Raw genomic sequence first — 17,206 nt, forward strand, 5'->3', positions numbered from 1 at the left:
CTGTTTGTGTATGTGTGCATGTGTGACTGTGTGTGAGCGTCTGTGTGTGTCTGTCTGTGTGAGTGTGATGCCTGTGTTTGTGCGTGGACATCCTCTGTCAGTCTGGTTTATCATGTGTGTGTGTGGGGCTGTGTTTAAAAACATCTTAACGAGCGGCCAGGCTGCAGCTGCACTGTTTATAGACTTTGATAACGAGCTGGCCACTACAGCTGGACCAACTGCACACAGAGCAGAGCAGAGCAGAGAGATTTGAGCTCAGTGCAGCTTCCAAAAACAGCCCAGTAAAAGAGAGCCGTAACTCTTATCAGAATGTGGTCTGACTACTGGGCAAGGAGACCTTCCTGAGCGAGCCAATGTGCATTAAATGTTTGTAGGGCAAAAACTTTTCTTGCCGTCGCAAGGTAGAAAAGGGGGGCATTTCTGTTTTTCTAAAAAAATCTGCTCCTACTTTTATATTGAAGTGGATGAGCCACTGGAGCAGGTCTAGCTGCATAATTAGGCTCACTGAGACAATTCTGTAAGTCTGTCTGCTGTTTTGAACACATCAGATGAGACACGACAAGTGTGGCTACAAACCGGTGAGGAAATCATGTGTCTAGAGTTTAATTTGTGGCCGTGCTGGCAATTTATCCAGAAAAAATCCTGAATGTTTTTTCGATCCCTCTCACTCTAACGATGATGTCACTCACTCTAAGCCCTGCTCGTTAAGCGCAATACACAACCATTATAAAGTTGGATTTTGTGAAAAATTTTAATGATTTTAAAACAGCCAACAATCTAAAACTGTTGAAGATATCAATAAGATGAGTCATACGGGAATAGATTAAAAGTTTGTCTACAATTTAAAAGACAAATGGAGTCTGTGGGAGAAAGTATGCTGACGTTTTAGAGGTTCAAAGAAGTAAGAAGATTTTAAAAGTTTGAAGACGTTTTCAATGCATTCCTATGGGAAAAAATTTGCAGAAAAAGTTAAATATTTTAAAAAGTATAAATAGTATAAAAGAGAAAAGTCATAGCACCCTTGTCCTGAAAAAGCCACACGTTTTGATATATGAATGGTTGAAATAGCACAAAGTATGAAGGAGTAGAAGATGTCTGAAAAAGGGTGAAAGTAGTAAGAATAACTAGAAAAAACATTTCCAAGAATGGAAATGGTGTGAATGCTTCCAGCAATGCTGAATGAGCTGAAGAAATTGTTGAAAGAAAGAAAGAAAGAAAGATTGAAACAAGAGAGAAAAAAGAAAAGGACAGAAAGAAAGAAAGAAAGAAAGAAAGAAAGAAAGAAAGAAAGAAATGGAGTAAAAACAAAGGAAGAGAAAAGGAGTAGAAAGAAAGAATCAAACAAACAAAGAAGTAAAAAGACAGAAATGGAGTGAAAGAAAGAAAGAAAGAAAGAAAGAAAGAAAGAAAGAAATGGAGTAAAAACAAAGGAAGAGAAAAGGAGTAGAAAGAAAGAAAGAATAAAACAAACAAAGAAGTAAAAAGACAGAAATGGAGTGAAAGAAAGAAAGAAAGAAATGGAGTAAAAACAAAGGAAGAGAAAAGGAATAGAAAGAAAGAAAGAAACAATCAAACAAACAAAGGAGACAGAGGGGTTAAAAAATAGGGAGGGGTATAGATAGATAGATAGATAGATAGATAGATAGATAGATAGATAGATAGATAGATAGATAGATAGATAGATAGATAGATAGATAGATAGATAGATAGATAGATAGATAGGACACATGTTAAAAGCTGCATCATATGTCCCAGGCTCCACCTGTAATTGTACTACTATTAATAGAGTTGGAAAGACTAAACATCTGAACTTAAATTCATGAGAAAAATATAAATTGTGGGAGATGTTTACATCAAAAGTATAAAATAATTGAGAGCCTGATGAATTTGAGCTGAAAACCTGTGTGTGTGTGTGTGTGTCTGGGTGTGTGAGTCTGACGGTCTCTCTGTCTGCGTGTACATGTGCAGAAAGTAAAACTGTTAACCCTCTATTGCATGAAATATTACTAAGGCATGGTAAAAAATGTTTTGCATGTTTTTATTACTTAAAATTGTCTAAATAACAGAAATATTTAAAAAAATCTTAAATTTTTTGTAAAGGGGGGGTCGTTGGTAAATTGTTGCCATATGGCAACAATATGCAATCGTGGAAAGTCCCATAAAATCAACATTTTTGACCAAAAACTAATTTTATTTAAAGCAAAACTCAACAAATCCATCTCATACTCAACCAAAACTAACAAACAAACATTTATACAATGAAAACATTGTATAATTTCAACAGTTATCTAAAATGTCTGAGAACCTGGAACCTGCAACCCGTCTCAATGAAGTACATTGAATCACTCATTTTATTTCATTTCATTCAGTTATCTAGAAGATATAAGTGCAAGTCCATTTAGATAATATGTTACAAAATACCTTTAATCACAAAATATAAAAAAATATAATGTTTTTTACCTTTAAAATATAAGAAAAGGTTGTAAACATAGTCTCAGGGTAGGTTCATGCTATGTAAGTCAATGGGACTCAATTGCGTTGAATGCACCAGGAATTTTCCATATTTGCATACTGTTGCCATATGGCAACACATGTATTTTAGCATATTACAAAAATACTATTACATCAAAACTGAATTAAATGTTAAAAAAATAAAGTTTACTTTCCCCAGATAGTGATTTCAATTTTTTATTTGATGAAAACTTTCCAAAATTCTAAATAAAAGACGGTCTTCGGGAGCCCCGCACAGTGATGTTCACATGGCAGATGTCCATGAGCAAAAGGGACTGGCAAACAGGATGTCTTGGTAATTTGACCTCATAAATTGTATGTCCTTCAAAGTAAAAGCCCCCTTTTCACACCTAACTGAAAAAACAAAAAAAAATATCATAGCTTTTTAGAAAAATGAAGATAAAGTAATTGTTGCCATATGGCAACACTATGCAATAGAGGGTTAAGCGCCACAGAACTCCTCTCTCCCTAATGATCTGATTGATTAGACCTGTGTGGCAGCCTGCCCTCAGAAGTTACCATGGTGACTCAACTAACTGTTTACATTTTACTGTGTGGAACAGTGTTGTGTTTGTGTGTTTGTGTGTTTGTGTGTTTGTGTGTTTGTGTATGTGTGCATGTGTGACTGTGTGTGAGTGTCTGTGTGTGTCTGTCTGTGTGAGTGTGATGCCTGTGTTTGTGCGTGGACATCCTCTGTCAGTCTGGTTTATCATGTGTCTGTGTGGGGCTGTGTTTAAAAACATCTTAACGAGCAGCCAGGCTGCACCTGCGCTGTTCTATTTATAGACATGATAACGAGCTGGCCCCAACAGCTGGCCAACTGCACACAGAGCAGAGCAGAGCAGAGAGATTTGAGCTCAGTGCAGCTTCCGAAAACAGCCCATAAAAAGAGAACCGTAACTCTTATCAGAATGTGGTCTGACTACTGGGGCAAGGAGACCTTCCTGAGCACATTGATGTGCATTAAATGTTTGTAGGGCAAAAACTTTTCTTGCCGTCGCAGGGTAGAAAAGGGGGGCATTTCTGCTTTTCTAAAAAAATCTGCTCCTACTTTTATATTGAAGTGGATGAGCCACTGGAGCGGGTCTAGCTGGACAATTAGGCTCATAGAGACAATTCTGTAAGTCTGTCTGCTGTTTTGAGCACATAAGATGAGACACGACAAGTGTGGCTAGAAACCGGTGAGGAAATCATGTGTCTAGAGTTTAATTTGTGGCCGTGCTGGCAATTTATCCAGAAAAAATCCTGAATGTTTTTTTCGATCCCTCTCACTCTAACGATGATGTCACTCACTCTAAGCCCTGCTCGTTAAGCGCAATACACAACCATTATAAAGTTGGATTTTGTGAAAAATTTTAATGATTTTAAAACAGCCAACAATCTAAAACTGTTGAAGATATCAATAAGATGAGTCATACAGGAATAGATTAAAAGTTTGTCTACAATTTAAAAGACAAATGGAGTCTGTGGGAGAAAGTATGCTGAAGTTTTAGAGGTTCAAAGAAGTAAGAAGATTTTAAAAGTTTGAAGATGTTTTCAATGCATTCCTATGGGAAAAAATTTGCAGAAAAAGTTAAATATTTTAAAAAGTATAAATAGTATAAAAGAGAAAAGTCATAGCACCCTTGTCCTGAAAAAGCCACACGTTTTGATATATGAATGGTTGAAATAGCACAAAGTATGAAGGAGTAGAAGATGTCTGAAAAAGGGTGAAAGTAGTAAGAATAATAATAATAATAATAATAAGTATAAAGAAAATGGCCGAACTGAATAACAATAGTGTGAATGCTTCCAGCATTCACACTAATAATAAGTATAAAGAAAATGGCCGAACTGAATAACAATAGTGTGAATGCTTCCAGCATTCACACTAATAACTAGAAAAAACATTTCCAAGAATGGAAATGGTGTGAATGCTGGAAGCAATGCTGAATGAGCTGAAGAAATTGTTGAAAGAAAGAAAGATTGAAACAAGAGAGAAAAAAGAAAGAAAGAAAGAAAGAAAGAAAGAAAGAGAGAAAGAAATGGAGTAAAAACAAAGGAAGAGAAAAGGAGTAGAAAGAAAGAAAGAATCAAACAAACAAAGAAGTAAAAAGACAGAAATGGAGTGAAAGAAAGAAAGAAAGAAAGAAAGAAAGAAAGAAAGAAAGAAAGAAAGAAAGAAAGAAAGAAAGAAATGGAGTAAAAACAAAGGAAGAGAAAAGGAATAGAAAGAAAGAAAGAAACAATCAAACAAACAAAGAAGTAAAAAGACAGAAATGGAGTGAAAGAAAGAAAGAAAGAAAGAAGAAAAAGAGAGAGGGGGATGATAGATAGAAAGAGGTAGATGGATGGATGGATGGATGGATGGATAGAGAGGGAAGGATATAAAAAGTTACGTAAAATACAAATGAAGGAGTAGAAGAAAGAAAGAAAGAAAGAAAAAGAAAGAAAGAAAGAAAGAAAGAAAGGAGACAGAGGGGTTAAAAAATAGGGAGGGGTATAGAACGATAGATAGATAGATAGATAGATAGATAGATAGATAGATAGATAGATAGATAGATAGATAGATAGATAGATAGATAGATAGATAGATAGATAGATAGATAGATAGATAGATAGATAGATAGATAGATAGATAGGACACATGTTAAAAGCTGCATCCTATGTCCCAGGCTCCACCTGTAATTGACCCTTTGTCAAGGCCCCGCCCCCCACGGTTACTGTTGCTAGGTTGGACAAACAATGGTCACGGAAGGGTTAACTCCCATTGGAAACCATTGAAAATTAGGCAGATTTAAATTGCTTGTAAGGAAAATTTGAATTAACTTATACATCAGAAAAATAGTGTCCATGATAGAGGACAGACGTGGCTCAATAGCGATTGAACGGGCATTACCTGACTTTTCCGAAAAATGGGGTAAAATCATTGTTTTGGTCACTCACTAGCTAGTAGCTAACGACGCTAGCTAACGTTAGCTACAAGCTAATCTCCGCCGATCTCCCGTTTTTCCTCGTAAAACTTCACAAAGTTCAAAAGACATTAGTAGCGGTAATGTTACGTTTGCTAGATAACTTTGAAGGTATTAGATCTTCTCTGTTTATGAACACGACCAGAGAGTGGACTGGAGAATGAATGAGCTTCAATAGCACTTTAGTAATACAGCCAGGGAAAAACAGGCTCACTTCTCATGAGGACTGCACACAACAACAAACAAAACTTTGCAGTTAACCCCTGACCTATGTCTACAGCTCCCCCTAGTAGACCACCCCCAAACCCTATTATTAAGCTCAACTAAATACATAACAGAAGGTTAAAGTAATATGTATACAGTAGCCTACATGTTTATTGATGTCTTAGGTTTGGGGAATGGGATAAAAATGACTCCATGAATACGTTCCAGATATCGTGAGTTGCTACTGCAGGAACCCCAGGCACATTTTAACTATATTGAAAAATTATAAAGTAGTTTTTGCCGAAAAACTTGCTGTCTACCTATCTTGTTTCATAGGGTTTCATTCCAGGGTTGTCCAACCTTAGAATGTTGTGCAACATGTGACATGGGGAGAAGCGCTCTGATTGGTGGATCAGCAACCAATCAGAAGGCCAACAAAGGGTCAATTGTACTACTATTAATAGAGTTGGAAAGACTAAACGTCTGAACTTAAATTCATGAGAAAAATATAAATTGTTGGAGATGTTTACATCAAAAGTATAAAATAATTGAGAGCCTGATGAATTTGAGCTGAAAACCTGTGTGTGTGTGTGTGTGTGAGTCTGACGGTCTCTCTGTCTGCGTGTACATGTGCAGAAAGTAAAACTGTTAAAGGGATAGTTCACCCTAGAATGATATTTCGCTCATTATCTACTCACCCTCATGTGGACTAAGGGCTGGAAGAATTCTCAGAGTCCACCGTCCCTTCTCTGAGTTACAGGGGGTCTTGGCGTAGCAGTGCATGTCCATATAACGGTTGCAAAGGGACACCAGAGCTCTTCGTAAAAAAAACACACACAAAAAAACATCCAAATACCTCCATGCTGCTCGTATGTAATGTCCGTCTTGTGCTGAAGCCCCAAATTGCGTAATTGTCCCGAAAAAAATTAAATAAGTCTATATTTTAAGCTTGTTTGTAGCGGAAGCTTCTCGAAGCTCCTCTTCCTGGTCCGTCCAAATCTCGCGTGATTTGCGCCGGCGTCAGTGCGGTTACTGCGAATCACGCGAGATTTGGACGGACCAGGATGTTTTTTTGTGTGTGTTTTTTTACGAAGAGCTCTGGTGTCCCTTTGCAACCGTTATATGGACATGCACTGCTACGCCAAGACCCCCTGTAACTCAGAGAAGGGACGGTGGACTCTGAGAATTCTTCCAGCCCTTAGTCAACATGAGGGTGAGTAGATAATGAGCGAAATATCATTCTAGGGTGAACTATCCCTTTAAGCGCCACAGAACTCCTCTCTCCCTAATGATCTGATTGATTACACCTGTGTGGCAGCCTGCCCTCAGAAGTTACCATGGCGACTACCATGCTTACATTTTACTGTGTGGAACAGTGTTGTGTTTGTGTGTTTATCTGTTTGTGTATGTGTGCATGTGTGACTGTGTGTGAGTGTCTGTGTGTGTCTGTCTGTGTGAGTGTGATGCCTGTGTTTGTGCGTGGACATCCTCTGTCAGTCTGGTTTATCATGTGTCTGTGTGGGGCTGTGTTTAAAAACATCTTAACGAGCAGCCAGGCTGCACCTGCGCTGTTCTATTTATAGACATGATAACGAGCTGGCCCCAACAGCTGGACCAACTGCACACAGAGCAGAGCAGAGCAGAGAGATTTGAGCTCAGTGCAGCTTCCGAAAACAGCCCAGAAAAAGAGAACCGTATAACTCTTATCAGAATGTGGTCTGACTACTGGGGCAAGGAGACCTTCCTGAGCACATTGATGTGCATTAAATGTTTGTAGGGCAAAAACTTTTCTTGCCGTCGCAGGGTAGAAAAGGGGGGCATTTCTGCTTTTCTAAAAAAATCTGCTCCTACTTTTATATTGAAGTGGATGAGCCACTGGAGCGGGTCTAGCTGGACAATTAGGCTCATAGAGACAATTCTGTAAGTCTGTCTGCTGTTTTGAGCACATAAGATGAGACACGACAAGTGTGGCTAGAAACCGGTGAGGAAATCATGTGTCTAGAGTTTAATTTGTGGCCGTGCTGGCAATTTATCCAGAAAAAATCCAGGATGTTTTTTCGATCCCTCTCACTCTAACGATGATGTCACTCACTCTAAGCCCTGCTCGTTAAGCGCAATACACAACCATTATAAAGTTGGATTTTGTGAAAAATTTTAATGATTTTAAAACAGCCAACAATCTAAAACTGTTGAAGATATCAATAAGATGAGTCATACAGGAATAGATTAAAAGTTTGTCTACAATTTAAAAGACAAATGGAGTCTGTGGGAGAAAGTATGCTGAAGTTTTAGAGGTTCAAAGAAGTAAGAAGATTTTAAAAGTTTGAAGACGTTTTCAATGCATTCCTATGGGAAAAAATTTGCAGAAAAAGTTAAATATTTTAAAAAGTATAAATAGTATAAAAGAGAAAAGTCATAGCACCCTTGTCCTGAAAAAGCCACACGTTTTGATATATGAATGGTTGAAATAGCACAAAGTATGAAGGAGTAGAAGATGTCTGAAAAAGGGTGAAAGTAGTAAGAATAATAATAAGTATAAAGAAAATGGCCGAACTGAATAACAATAGTGTGAATGCTTCCAGCATTCACACTAATAAGTATAAAGAAAATGGCCGAACTGAATAACAATAGTGTGAATGCTTCCAGCATTCACACTAATAATAAGTATAAAGAAAATGGCCGAACTGAATAACAATAGTGTGAATGCTTCCAGCATTCACACTAATTAAAGCCGCAAGCGGCTATGACGGGCCCTCGCTCCACGCCACTCGGCGTCCCCGCTACCCCCGGGGCCGCTCTTCGAAAACCCCCGCGCGCAACTGGAGGTGGGCGGCCGCGTCGAGGGCGGTTCCCTCGTCGAACACGTGACGTTTCGAGCAAATCGGACAACGTACGATGGAGTTACGGCAGGTTTACGGTTCGTCCACCAGGGGGCAGTAACGGGATGTGGGCCGTTGCGTTCGGGGTCGTGACCTCATCACACATGTGAAGTTTCGAGCCAATCGGACGATGTCGATGCAAAACTCGACATTTCCTGTGTCCACAAGGGGGCGTATTGAGCGAGCTAGCGTACGATCAAATGGAGGCGTAGAGGGCGGGCCTCTGATCATGTACTGAAATTTTGAAGTGACTACGACCAAGTATGTGGGCGTGGAAGGCAAACGTAATAGCATGGCGACTAAACGAGCAGTTGGCCAACTTTGTCGCCCCCTAGCAGCCACGCCGTTTCACGTAGAGAAAAGCTTTTAATAGTGTTTGACCAGCTCGGTCTCCTGATGATCTGTAGCGAATATGAAGTCAATCGGGCAAAATCCGTGGGAGGTGGCAGTTCACGATGGAGCGCTATTCCTGTCGCCGCCACAAGGGGGCCATTAGCCGTAGCGTCATAGCGTTCACGAAATACCTTCACCAACTTGTTCGGCATGTTTTAGAAGTGGAATGAAGTTGATGGGGGCAACTATGTATTTTTAATGAATTTTAGCGCACTTCCTGTTACCACCGGGGGGCGCTATGAGTGACGTAGGAAAATAATATGTCGGATCGTTCAGGGTCACGCCATCATCATGTGCACCAAGTTTGAAGCTGCTGCGATCAAATCTGTGGGCGTGATAGCATTTAACCCTTCTTAGCTGAATTCGGGAACTTGGCCGTGCCCTAGTAGCCACGCCCTTTGACCTACACACCTGCGGAGCACAAGCCGTAATCAGCTCAGTCTGGAGATGTTCCGTGCCCAATTTGAAGTGAATCGGGCGAACTCCCTCGGAGGAGTTCGTTTTGCGTCAAAGAAATGCTAACCAAAATGGCCGACTTCCTGTTGGGTTTAGGGCGTGGCTCCAATTCAATTTTTTGTATGTTTGGGTATGATACACGTGTGTGTCGAGTTTCGTATGTGTACGACAAAGTAAGCGAAATTTGTCTATGGAGAATTTCAGAAAAACTTCAAGGGGGCGCTATTGAGGCATTTAGCCACGCCCATGGGAAACGACTCTATCCGCTGAAAGAGCTCGCCATTCTTGACCTGTGTATGAAATTTCGTGAGGACACGACTTCGTTAAAGCCACGAAAAAGGCAAACGTAATTGTACGATAAAAAATCGTCAGTCGCCGCGGCGGCACACGGACGCCGTTCGTCGTAGCTTCACAGCGTTCATAATGTAGCTTCAGCAACTGGTTCTGCATGTATTAGAAGTGGAATGAAGTTGATCGGGTGAAGTATGGATTTTTAACGAATTTTTGCGTACTTCCTGTTACCACCGGGGGGCGCTATGAGCCAGGCAGGAAGTCGATATATCAAAACGTTCAGGGCGGAGCCAACGTCATGTCCTTTGAATTTCAAGTGGCTACGACGAAGTATGTGCGCGTAATCGGGAAACGTAATTTTACGACAAAAAATCGGCAGTCGCCGCGGCGGCACACGGACGCCGTTGCTCGTAGGGTCAAAGCGTTCATGATGTAGCTTCACCATCCGGGTCTGCATGTACTAGAAGTGTAACGAAGTCGATTTGGTCAACTACGTATTTTTAACGAATTTTTGTACGTTTCCTGTTACCACCGGGGGGCGCTATGAGCGACGTCGGCAAATAATATGTCGGATCGTTCAGGGTCTCGCCATAGATTTTTGCACCAAGTTTGAAGCGTCTACGATCAAGTATGTGGGCATGAGAGCCATTCGTATTTACATGGCGAGCACCGAAACAGTCGCCAAACTTCGGGGCACGCCAGAGGCCAAGCGCTTTGAGCTACAGACCTGCGGAGTACAAGATAAGCTCAGCTAGGTCTGACGATGTTCTGAACCCAATTTGGAGCCGATCGGGCGTAACCCCTCGGAGGAGTTCGTTTTGCGTTTACAAACTTTGAAGCAAAATGGCCGACTTCCTGTTGGGTTTCGGGCTTCGCGATAGGAGGATTTTGTGTTTATCTCGCATTGATGAACATGTGTGGCGATTTTGGTCCGCTTTCGTTAACGTCATTTTTTTCCCTATGGGTTTTTGGGAAAATTGTAGGGGGCGCTATTTAGCCATCTGGCCCCGCCCAAATGCGACGCTGCCAAAATATCAAATTTTTCGCGAAGCCCCACGAGGCTACAAAGTTTGGTGAGTTTTCGTGCATGGCAAAGGGGTCGTTTTTGCGATTCTTTGCGGGGAATAATAATAATTAAAGCCGCAAGCGGCGATGGCGGGCCCTCGCTCGCCCATGCCACCGCGGGGCCTGAGGCACGCCGGGGCTGTGGCGCGGAGCAGAAATGGAGAAAAAACCTGGAAGGAGGCAAAAAACGCAATGTTTCGTTCATCCACCAGGGGGCAGTCACCGCATGTGGTCTGGTGCGTTCAGGGGCGGCCCCTCATCACTCCTGTGAAGTTTGGAGTGAATCGGACAAAGCATGAGGGAGTTATGAGCAGTTAAAGGTTCGTCCACCAGGGGGCAGTAATGGGATGCGTGCAGCTGTGTTCAGAGTCAGTCCCTCATCACACATGTGAAGTTTTGTGGAAATCGGACAATGTTGATGTAAAATATGGCACTTCCTGTTTCCACTAGGGGGCGAATGAGTGAGATCGCCTATGAGCATATGGAGACGTTGAGGTCGTGACCCTGGACCTGTGTACCAATTTTCATGTTGATACGAGTTCAATAAAGCCATCCAAAGGGCAAACGTATTGTCATGGCGAGGAATGGTCGCCGCGTCGCCACACGGACGCCATTACTCGTAGCTTCACAGTGTTCATGATGGAGCTTCACCAACTGGTTCTGCATGTTTTAGAAGTGGAATGAAGTTGATGGGGCAAAGTATGTACATTTTCCAAATTTTAGTACACTTCCTGTTACCACCGGGGGGCGCTATGAGTTACGTGGGAAGTTAATATATCGGGACGTTCAGGGCGGAGCCATCATCATGTCCAGCAAGTTTGAAGTTGATTGGATGAAGTATGTGGGCGTGAGAGCCACTCGTATGGACATGGCGAGAACGCCAAAGTCTGTTGAGCACAGGTAGCCACGCCCTTTGACCTACGGACTCACGGAGCACAACTTAAGCTCAGCTAGGTCTGGAGATGTGGTATACCTAATTTGAACTTGATCGGGCAAATTCTGTGGGAGGAGTTACGTTTAGGCGGGAAAAATCAAAACCAAAATGGCCGACTTCCTGTTGGGTTGAGGTCATGAGGTCAAGAGGATTTTTTGTATATCTGGGTATAATACATATGTGTACCAAATTTTGTGTGTGTACGACAAAGTAAGACGAATGGCGATGCCATTGACACGTGTTTGTAGGGGGCGCTATTCGGTCATTTTGCGCCGTCCATGTGCGGCACCACCAAAATATCGAATTTCGGAGAAGGCCGGACGTCCGTGCAAAAGTAGACGCATTTTCGCATTTGGGAAAGGGGCGAAATTGGGGCCAGAAGTTGCGTAAGAATAATAATAATAATTAAAGCCGCAAGCGGCTATGACGGGCCCTCGCTCCACGCCACTCGGCGTCCCCGCTACCCCCGGGCCGCTCTTCGAAAACCCCCGCGCGCAACCGGACGTGGGCGGCTGCGTCGAGGGCGGTCCCCTCGTCGAACACGTGAAGTTTCAAGCAAATCGGACAACGTACGATGGAGTTACGGCAGGTTTACGGTTCGTCCACCAGGGGGCGGTAACGGGATGTGGGCCGTTGCGTTCGGGGTCGTGACCTCATCACACATGTGAAGTTTCGAGCTGATCGGACAATGTCGATGCAAAACACGACATTTCCTGTGTCCACAAGGGGGCGTCTTGAGTGAGCTAGCGTACGATCAAATGGAGGCGTAGAGGGCGGGCCTCTGATCATGTCCCTAAATTTTGAAGTGACTACGACCAAGTATGTGGGCGTGGAAGGCAAACGTAATAGCATGGCGACTAAACGAGCAGTTGACCAACTTTGTCGCCCCCTAGCAGCCACGCCGTTTCACGTAGAGAAAAGCTTTTAATAGTGTTTGACCAGCTCGGTCTCCTGATGATCTGTAGCGAATATGAAGTCAATCGGGCAAAATCCGTGGGAGGTGGCAGTTCACGATGGAGCGCTATTCCTGTCGCCTCCACTAGGGGGCCATTAGCCGTAGCGTCATAGCGTTCATGAAATACCTTCAACAACTTGTTCGGCATGTTTTAGAAGTGGAATGAAGTTGATGGGGTCAACTATGTATTTTTAATGAATTTTAGCGCACTTCCTGTTACCACCGGGGGGCGCTATGAGTGACGTAGGAAAATAATATGTCGGATCGTGCAGGGTCACGCCATCATCATGTGCACCAAGTTTGAAGCCGCTGCGATCAAATTTGTGGGCGTGATAGCATTGCAAACTTCTTAGCTGAATTCGGCAACTTGGCCGTGCCCTAGCAGCCACGCCCTTTGACCTACACACCTGCGGAGCACAAGCCGTAATCAGCTCAGTCTGGAGATGTTCCGTGCCCAATTTGAAGTAAATCGGGCAAACTCCCTCGGAGGAGTTCGTTTTGCGTCAAAGAAATGCTAACCAAAATGGCCGACTTCCTGTTGGGTTTAGGGCGTGGCTCCAATTCAATTTTTGGTATGTTTGGGTATGATACACGTGTGTGTCGAGTTTCGTATGTGTACGACAAAGTAAGCGAAATTTGTCTATGGAGAATTTCGGAAAAACTTCAAGGGGGCGCTATTGAGGCATTTAGCCACGCCCATGGGAAACAACTCTATCCGCTGAAAGAGCTCGCCATTCTTGACCTGTGTATGAAATTTCGTGAGGACACGACTTCGTTAAAGCCACGAAAAAGGCAAACGTAATTGTACGATAAAAAATCGTCAGTCGCCGCGGCGGCACACGGACGCCGTTCGTCGTATCTTCACAGCGTTCATAATGTAGCTTCAGCAACTGGTTCTGCATGTATTAGAAGTGGAATGAAGTTGATTGGGTGAAGTATGGATTTTTAATGAATTTTTGCGTACTTCCTGTTACCACCGGGGGGCGCTATGAGCCAGGCAGGAAGTCGATACATCAAAACGTTCAGGGAGGAGCCATCGTCATGTCCTTTGAATTTCAAGTGGCTACGACGAAGTATGTGCGCGTGAAAGGCAAACGAAATTTAAATTGGGATGATACACATTCGCCGCGGCGGCACACGGACGCCGTTGCTCGTAGGGTCAAAGCGTTCATGATGTAGCTTCACCATCCGGGTCTGCATGTACTAGCAGTGTAACGAAGTCGATTTGGTCAACTACGTATTTTTAACGAATTTTTGTACGTTTCCTGTTACCACCGGGGGGCGCTATGAGCGACGTCGGCAAATAATATGTCGGATCGTTCAGGGTCTCGCCATAGATTTTTGCACCAAGTTTGAAGCGTCTACGATCAAGTATGTGGGCATGAGAGCCGTTCGTATTTACATGGCGAGCACCGAAACAGTCGCCAAACTTCGGGGCACGCCAGAGGCCAACCCCTTTGAGCTACAGACCTGCGGAGCACAAGATAAGCTCAGCTAGGTCTGACGATGTTCTGAACCCAATTTGGAGCCGATCGGGCGTAATCCCTCGGAGGAGTTCGTTTTGCGTTTACAAACTTTGAAGCAAAATGGCCGACTTCCTGTTGGGTTTCGGGCTTCGCTATAAGGCAATTTTTTGTTCATCTTCCATTGATAAATAAGTGTGGCGATTTTGATCCGCTTTCATTAACGTCATTTTTTTCCCTATGGGTTTTTGGCAAAATTGTAGGGGGCGCTATTTAGCCATTTGGCCCCGCCCAAATACGACGCTGGCAAATTATCAAATTTTTCGCGAAGCCCCACGAGGCTACAAAGTTTGGTGAGTTTTCGTGCATGTTAAGGGGGTCAAATTAGCGATTATATGTTCGGGAGAATAATAAGAATAATAATAAACATTTGCATTTCGGGGAATTTTGCGCCAGGTCAGTGGAGTACTTGATTACTTGGTTGGTTACTTGTTGTTACTCGTCGGCTGGCACGTTGACTAATGTGCATGTCGAATAACAATAGGGACCTCCCTGGGTCGTTGACACAGGCTCGGGCCCTAATTAAAGCCGCAAGCGGCGATGACGGGCCCTCGCTCACCCATGCGACCGCGGGGCCTGAGGCATGCCTGGGCTGCAATGTTTCGTTCATCCACCAGGTGGCGCTAAGCAGTTGTGGGTGGGTGCGTTCAGGGGCGGCCCCTCATCACTCATGTGAAGTTTGGAGTGAATCGGACAAAGCATGAAGGAGTTATGAGCAGTTAATGGTTCATCCACCAGGGGGCAGTCACCGCATGTGGTGTGGTGCGTTCAGGGGCGGCCCCTCATCACTCATGTGAAGTTTGGAGTGAATCGGACAAAGCATGAGGGAGTTATGAGCAGTTAATGGTTCGTCCACTAGGGGCAGTAATGGGATGCGTGCAGGTGTGTTCAGGGTCAGTCCCTCATCACACATGTGAAGTTTCGTGGAAATCGGACAATGTTGATGTAAAATATGCCACTTCCTGTTTCCACTAGGGGGCAACATGAGTGAGATCGCCTACGAGCATATGGAGACGTTGAGGTCGTGACCCTGGACCTGTGTACCAATTTTCATGTTGATACGAGTTCATTAAAGCCATCAAAAGGGCAAACGTATTGTCATAGCGAGGAATGTTAGCCACGCCCCCACAGGGACGCCATTACTCGTAGCTTCACAGCGTTCATAATGTAGCTTCACCAACTGGTTCTGCATGTTTTAGAAGTGGAATGAAGTTGATGGGGCAAAGTATGTACATTTTCCAAATTTTAGTACACTTCCTGTTACCACTGGGGGGCGCTATGAGTTACGTGGGAAGTTAATATATCGGGACGTTCAGGGCGGAGCCATCATCATGTCCAGCAAGTTTGAAGTTGATTGGATGAAGTATGTGGGCGTGAGAGCCACTCGTATGGACATGGCGAGCACGCCAAAGTGAATTGAGCGCTGGTAGCCTCGCCCTTTGACCTACGGACTCACGGAGCACAAGATAAGCTCAGCTAGGTCTGGAGATGTGGTGTACCTAATTTCAACTTGATCGGGCGAACACTCTGGGAGGAGTTAATTTTAGGCGGGAAAAATCAAAACCAAAATGGCCGACTTCCTGTTGTGTTGAGGTCATGAGGTCAAGAGGATTTTTTGTATATCTGGGTATAATACATATGTGTACCGAATTTTGTGTGTGTATGACAAAGTAAGACGATGGCGATGCCATTGACACGTGATTGTAGGGGGCGCTATTCAGCCATTTGGCCACGCCCATTTCCAACGACTTTAAAATATCAAATTTTTCGCGAGGCCTGATGTGCATGCCAAAATTCACGCGTTTTGGGGCATGTTGAGGCCCCCAAAAATGCGATTTTAGGGAGAATATAATAATAATTAAAGCCGCAAGCGGCTATGACGGGCCCTCGCTCCACGCCACTCGGCGTCCCCGCTACCCCCGGGCCGCTCTTCGAAAACCCCCGCGCGCAACCGGACGCGGGCGGCTGCGTCGAGGGCGGTCCCCTCGTCGAACACGTGAAGTTTCGAGCAAATCGGACAACGTACGATGGAGTTACGGCAGGTTTACGGTTCGTCCACCAGGGGGCAGTAACGGGATGTGGGCCGTTGCGTTCGGGGTCGTGACCTCATCACACATGTGAAGTTTCGAGCCGATCGGACAATGTCGATGCAAAACGCGACATTTCCTGTGTCCACAAGGGGGCGTCTTGAGCGAGCTAGCGTACGATCAAATGGAGGCGTAGAGGGCGGGCCCCTGATCATGTACTGAAATTTTGAAGTGACTACGACCAAGTATGTGGGCGTGGAAGGCAAACGTAATAGCATGGCGACTAAACGAGCAGTTGACCAACTTTGTCGCCCCCTAGCAGCCACGCCGTTTGACGTAGAGAAAAGCTTTTAATAGTGTTTGACCAGCTCGGTCTCCTGATGATCTGTAGCGAATATGAAGTCAATCGGGCAAAATCCGTGGGAGGTGGCAGTTCACGATGGAGCGCTATTCCTGTCGCCGCCACAAGGGGGCCATTAGCCGTAGCGTCATAGCGTTCACGAAATACCTTCACCAACTTGTTCGGCATGTTTTAGAAGTGGAATGAAGTTGATGGGGGCAACTATGTATTTTTAATGAATTTTAGCGCACTTCCTGTTACCACCGGGGGGCGCTATGAGTGGCGTAGGAAAATAATATGTCGGATCGTTCAGGGTCACGCCCTCATCATGTGCACCAAGTTTGAATCCGCTGCGATCAAATCTGTGGGGGTGATAGCATTGCAAACTTCTTAGCTGAATTCGGCAACTTGGCCGTGCCCTAGTAGCCACGCCCTTTGACCTACACACCTGCGGAGCACAAGCCGTAATCAGCTTAGTCTGGAGATGTTCCGTGCCCAATTTGAAGTCAATCGGGCGAACTCCCTCGGAGGAGTTCGTTTTGCGTCAAAGAAATGCTAACCAAAATGGCCGACTTCCTGTTGGGTTTAGGGCGTGGCTCCAATTCAATTTTTGGTATGTTTGGGTATGATACACGTGTGTGTCGAGTTTCGTATGTGTACGACAAAGTAAGCGAAAT

This window comes from Trachurus japonicus, unplaced genomic scaffold (genome assembly GCF_045865225.1).
Source record: "Trachurus japonicus isolate A0001 unplaced genomic scaffold, Traja_1.0 AP030099.1".
Classification (NCBI taxonomy): domain Eukaryota; kingdom Metazoa; phylum Chordata; class Actinopteri; order Carangiformes; family Carangidae; genus Trachurus; species Trachurus japonicus.